At 39.7% G+C, this 6,549-nt stretch overlaps 1 pseudogene across 1 annotated transcript; it reads right to left on the reverse strand.

The window, feature by feature from the left end:
- Positions 1-5,191: 5,191 nt before the first annotated feature.
- Positions 5,192-6,257, reverse strand: LOC308655126 (actin-related protein 2/3 complex subunit 1A-like; annotated as a pseudogene). The gene has a single exon. The product of its transcript is annotated as an actin-related protein 2/3 complex subunit 1A-like (transcript).
- Between the last annotated feature and the right edge of the window lie 292 nt (positions 6,258-6,549).

A 6,549-nucleotide genomic window follows, 5' to 3' on the forward strand; every position in this document is an offset into this window, starting at 1 on the left:
ATCTCATGTTATGACTTTTACCACAATGAAAGAATTTACAGAAGTCATATTATCTCTAAGGTTGTTTTCTCTGAAAATATTAGCCCTTCTAGTTATTGCTTGAGTTACCTTTGATTTTCTTCAAACACTTCACTTTATATTTTATGACATTTCTATTATTTTTTATCTGAAGGAGATCTAGTCTGCCACCAGGTACTCTGTGCCATTTAGTAGTGGAATCTCCTGGTGTTGTTGTTTGAATGTTTGATCCCTTCCAAACTCATATTGAAATTTAATTCCCAGTTTAATAGAATCAAGTGTCTTAACCTTTAAGAAGTGACTAAGGCACAAGGTCTTTGCCATCATGAATGAATTAATGCCATTATATTGGGAGGGGTTTGTTATCAAGGGGCAAATTTGCCTTTACTCTCTTTGCATTTCTGCCATGATGTGATGCATCAAGAAGGCCCTCAACAAATGCTAGCCCCCTTAATCTTGGACTAACCATCCTCCAAAACCATGAACCAATAAATTTCCATTCATTGCGAATTACTCTAATAGTAGCTATTAAATTGCTAATGGTATGTTACAGCAACATAAAATGGATGAATATATATCCACATGTTGTATTTTGAATTATCACTGTGATACAGCTGTAACTCTACATAATTTACAAAAGAAAAATTGAAGACTTAGATTAATTTTTCTAGCACCAGACATTATAAGTGAAACAGCTGGATTTTTAACCCAGATCTCAAATACTTGTTTTTCATCTAGACATGCACTACCATAAATACTAAAAGAAATCCTTCAGACTTGAAGCCAAATGTTCCTAAGTGAAAACTTACATAGGAAGGAGCTAAACACGTTGAAAATGATATTGTAGATAGACTCAATGATTCTATATTGAAAGTTCTTTTTAATAAAAGTTTAAAAATTTAACTTTTGGAATATTCTTATTTCAAATTGGAATCATGGAGACATCTGAAAGTCTCCACCTCCAAAAACTTATAATTGTCAGTTCATAGAATGTTAATACCCTCACATTGTAACAAACTATTTAATAGATAATCATGCAAGAATAGGAATTATAAGTGATTCTAGAACAAAGTAATTTGCACATTTTTAGATGGGTGCAATCTAAAAGTAAGTTATTTCAGAGATAATATTGGGCAATATTTAGAGTAGTATTTATATGAATATTGTATTGTGACATTAGCAAAATGGCGGACCATCTCTACTCCTACACACACATTGAGTAAACATCTATGATGGATCAGTTCTGTCCAGAGAAAGATAAAATCTAATTTAAAGATGCATATGCAATAGATGACTGAGAAAATTTTTTACCTCAAAATGAGCGTAGTAAAAGTGGAGATACTCTAATGCTCATATTCCATTCTAAACAGAGTGCCATGCAATAAGGACGAGAGATCCTCAACTCTACCCTCCTTGTAAAGGAGGAGGAATTTTACCACAAATATAATACCCCAGTGGTTCCTGCCAGAGGGCTTGGCTTTTAATTCACTTTCCATGAGGAGTGCAGGGACTTGACACCAGCGGATTTTCCTGAAGAGCAAAGTGGGGGAGGATTTAAACCATGAGTGTACTTTCACAACTGCAGCCTCCTAGACCAATCTAGCCTTCAGATTTCCTTGGACAGGGTTTGGTTACACACATTTTCAGATGTTTCTCATGATTCTGTTCCCCAACAAGTCTGCATCTGGAAGCCTACGTAAGTAAATAAAGAATAAAGCTCTCCATGTAATCAAAATAAACCTTTTCTCTTTATAAAAACAAAATCTCTTTGAGCTTAAGTTGGAGGAATGGCACTCCCCAGGTCACCTTTCCTGGGTTATTCTAATGATGAATCCAGGTCTACAGTCTCCAGAGTCTCTCTTTTCCAGCCTCCTTTTAGGGAGGAACTGAAAGGACAGAATTTAGTGAGCCTAAATGGGAGTGATAGTCCTGTCAACTCCAGTATTCCATATGCCTTCTTCCTGCTTGTTCCACCAATAAACCCCAGTCTGAATATTCCCCGGAAGGACTTTTTTGGACATCTGCATCAGAAAAGGCAAGTGGGCTTACCTCACAATTTCCTCTGCATATTGCTCCAGTGATAAATCCAGGCTTGAAGAAATTACATGGAAGTTTCTGTGACTTCAGCAAGCCGGAAGAGAGTGAGAACTCCTTGTGCTTTCCTCCCTGACTTTCTTTGGCAAGAAATCCAAATCTACAGACTATATCTTGAAGTAGTTTCTGCATGAATCAAGCTCCTCAACTTTCACAGCCCCTTCTCGAGGCACTGGATCCTAAATCACCTAGCTCTTGTGATTTGATGGGGCTCTGCATTTCTGAGTCTACTCCATCATAGAGAATGAATGGGCTATATACCAAGGAGCGATATACCAAGGTTCAGAGTGAAAAGTCTGAGAAAGATATCTACACATATCTGATATTTACACAGATAATCTCCTGGCCTTAAGGAAAACCAGTGGGAGATAAACTCCCAATCCTCAACATCTCCACAAGGAAATAAGGAATTGGAACATCTGTATAACATCCCAACTCTTACAGCTATCATATGTCTCAGGCAACAATGCAACTCAGCATATCCTAATCTTGAGAAGCATTAAGAACAAAGGTAGTGGGTTGGACAATCACAAAGAGTGCACAGGCATTTAGTATCTATGATCAGGATGATGGTGAGGAATATCTTACATCAGGCCACTTTAACAAGACTGGCAGAGATAGTGTTCTTATCAAATGTGCAGAGACCAAACACAGAGACAAGGAAAGTGAAGAAACAGGAAAATATATTCCATAGGAATAAAAGATAAATTACCAGAAGTTTACCCTAATAACATGGATGTATGTGATTTATCTGACAGGGAATTTCAAATAATTATCATAAATAGACTCACTGAGAGCAGAAAAACAATGCATGAACAAACAGATTTTTAACAAAAAAAATTAAAAAGTTTCAAAAAGAAATTATTGGGCTGAAGAATACAACAACTGAACTCAAAATTTTAGTAGAAGAAATCCAAAAATAGACTAGGCAAAGCAAAATAAAGGATTGGCAAACTTGAAGAGAGATCATTATTAATCATGTGATCTGAGAGCAAAAAGAAAGACTGAAAAAGAATAAATAAACCATAATTGGCTTATGGGATACAAACCAGATGGGAAGAAAACAAATCCAGATCCAGGAGTATTAAGACACCTTATAATCAGCCTGTCAAATGTAAAAACAAAGAATCTTTAAAGTAGTGAAGAAAAAGCTATTTGTTACCTACAATAAAACTCTCACAAAACTATCAGACTTTTCAGTAGAACCTAGTAGGCAAGAATGGAGAGAGAAGATAGATTTCAAAAATTAAAAAAAAATGCCAGTCAAATATTCTATACCTAGCTACCCTGTCATTGAAAAATGAGGGTAAGATGAAAAAGTTTATTAGGTAAACAAAATTTGGGGAAATTTGTTATCACTAGACCTTCCTTACAGTAAAAGAAAAACAAATCTGCTAAATAAAATTATTGAAGCTGCAGGGAGTCACAAATTAGAGGAAGGGTGCCTAGCACAGCAGATCTTCAGCACAGAATTTAAACAGCAGGAAGACTGCACCTTAGCAAAATGGGTGACTAAGGGAATTCACTGAAATTCAATTGTGGACGATAAAATAATCACAGAGACACAGAAACTAAAAAAAAAACCCCAAAACTTTGAATATAAAATAAACAATACATTAGAGATGCACCAGAATGGCTGGTGAGCAGTGTCAGTGCCACCAGCCCACTGCAGAGGGGAGGGGGACCACAGAGATGAAAGGGCAGTGAATAAAATTGGTTTGAGGGAAATGGTGTAAAAGAGAAGGAGGCTGGCCTAGGCTGACCTTAACTGACTCAGAGACTGTTGGGGAAATTGTTGAGGGAAAAGAAACCAAAATCACTCAGCCCATGGACAGAGAGACTAGTGAGAACCAGAGATGCCATGATTGTGGGAACAATTTTGAAGCTGCTACATGGCAGTGAAAAGAGATTGGGAACTGATAAAGTATACTTCCAGCCTGACCCAGAAACCTATTGCAAGTTCCAGATGGTGTCTGGGCCAGCGTGATTGAAACAGACATGGAGAGAATTGAACCTCTAGTGATCCAAGGTCAAGATACCAAAGAGCAAAAGCTCCCCTTGTTGCTGGCATTCAATACAAACAACTGGAAAGATGCCAATTACCAGCCACAGAGATGCATCCACATTCCAGATCTGATCCTGGGTAATTCACATTCATTGTGATGAATAAGTGAGACTAGTGGAGGTTTAGACTCCTCACCCTGAAAGCGGAATTTGGGGGAGACTCCTGAGACCCAGACATCCATCAGGGATTGGCATCTCCACAGCAAGGGTGTGGATCAAATCTCAAATACCCACCAACAGAGTTCCAAAAGTCAGGCAAGACTAAACTCCACATACTGGAACTTGCAATTTAGAACTCTGCACCAGCCTCATGATGGAAGTACATCATATGTCAGCATTCCCCAGTTTATCCCATCCTGTCATGTGAGATGGGAAGCTGAGAGCTACTACAAACAGATTTGACCCCTAGAAAGAATAGCTGGAAGTTTGGTGAAAGACACAAAGAAGTGTGACTTAAGAACCCAGCCCTTAACCTAAGAGAGTCTTATGGATAAATAAATATATAAATATTTATATATTATAAATAAACAGGAATAACAGCATAAGCAATGAGCATCATCCTTGTCAACAATTTTGATAATCTCAGCACAAACAAGCCCTGTATTTCTCATTAAGGATGTTTCTTATTCTCCTCTTTCCATTATTATTATTATTATTATTATTATTATTATTTTACATTTGGGGTTTTAATTTAATTTTCTAGCAGACAATTTACATACCTCCTTCACCCTTTCCTTTAAGTTAATGTGACAATTTGCCACAATCAACTACTTGAACAGAAGCTTTGGTCAAGAATGAAATGAAATAGCAAAACCAAAAAAACCCCAAACCAAAAACCACTGTTGCCTTTAAAAAACCAACACTTTCACCAATTATATTTAAACTAAAACACAGGATATTTGCGTGATATGTGTTTACAGTGTATACTAGGGGCCGGCTTTCCTCACCATCATGCCAGGGGCAGAGAGGCAGTCAGTCAGGTTTCTCCTGCTGGACGGTGGAGGCTCACACAGCTTCACATTATTTGGAGGCCCTGGATTGAAGACTCTGAGGTCTTGAAATCCCAAGTTGTCATGGCTCCATCGATGCCAATAGTGCAAAATTTGCGACAATCTTGTTTGTCCACCTCATAAACAGACACTTGAGTGATGCTACTCTGGTGCAGCGTTTCCAAGGCTTTATTGCGGTCCTCAGTCGTGGCCCTCTTGTCCATGTTGCAAAAGCGGTCCATGGCAGACATGTCGCGCTGGATGCTCTGTTTTGGAATGTCTAGCTTGGAGACAATGGTCAAGCAGCCACGTCATCCGAGTTAAAGAGCATCGGGCGGCAGTCATGTCCAGCAGCCACAACGCCATTCTCCGAGACAAATGATACACTTAGGAGTGACAGGAACTCCGTTTTCAGAGTTGAGACCTGGACAGTTTTTGAGGCATTTGACACAGCAATTGACACAGTGCAGTCGTGGCTAACCCAGGCCAGGCGGCTCCCACTGGCAGAGAAGCTCCCAGCCTTCAGCGTCACTGCCACCCAAACTCTGACAGCAGCTGATCAAAAGGCATCTTGCTGCCCCAGGGCGTACTGGCTGGCTTTTCATCCACTTCTTCAATGTAGGCAGAAAATACTCTGCATCTGAAGTCGCCCAATCCTGCTGCCAGCAATACGTTGTTGGGATGCCAATCCAAGCAGAGACTGTGGAGCGGATCGGCTTTTTAATGTGCTTGCTTACCCACCAGTCATTTTCAGACTCGAAGTAGCAAACAGAAATGAGTCGTGCTCTACTTCCCACAGCAAATTTGTTTTCTAGAGGGGACCATTTCACAAAAGTGGCTGCGCATTGATCCCCAGGATCACCAGGGTCGCCTTCCAGATGCCATCTTTCTGACTCCAGACATAGGCATTGCAGTCTGCCCCGCAAGTGACTACGTGGTCACTCTTGGGAGCCCAGTCAATACCTGTGATGTGTCTGTGGTGCTCCTTGAGTTCGTGAGCTTTCACCCACTAGCTACTGTCCATCTTACAGATGTGCACTTCATGATTACTGGGGCTAAGGGCAATCTGGGGAGGATCCCTGTTCCAAGCATGACAGGTGATTAGCTCTAGTAAAAACTGATGCAGGGACTTTATTCTTAGTGGTTTTAGAGGATAGAAAGCTGGGGTCCTGGCAGTCCAGAGGGGCTCGTCGGAGAGTTCGCGGACTCTAGTCAGTAGACGTGAACAGGCTCTGGCGAGTGTGGGCGGAGGCTTATGTTAATTATTATTTTACTTTTTTTCCCCAGTGTATGTGTTCTTGTTGTAGTGATAGGTTTATATATATATATATATATATTCATTTTAATTTCTTCTGCATCCATTTATTATTTAGCCTTGGTTTGA

This window comes from Spermophilus citellus, assembly GCF_964194105.1.
Source record: "Spermophilus citellus genome assembly, chromosome: 9".
Lineage (NCBI taxonomy): Eukaryota > Metazoa > Chordata > Mammalia > Rodentia > Sciuridae > Spermophilus > Spermophilus citellus.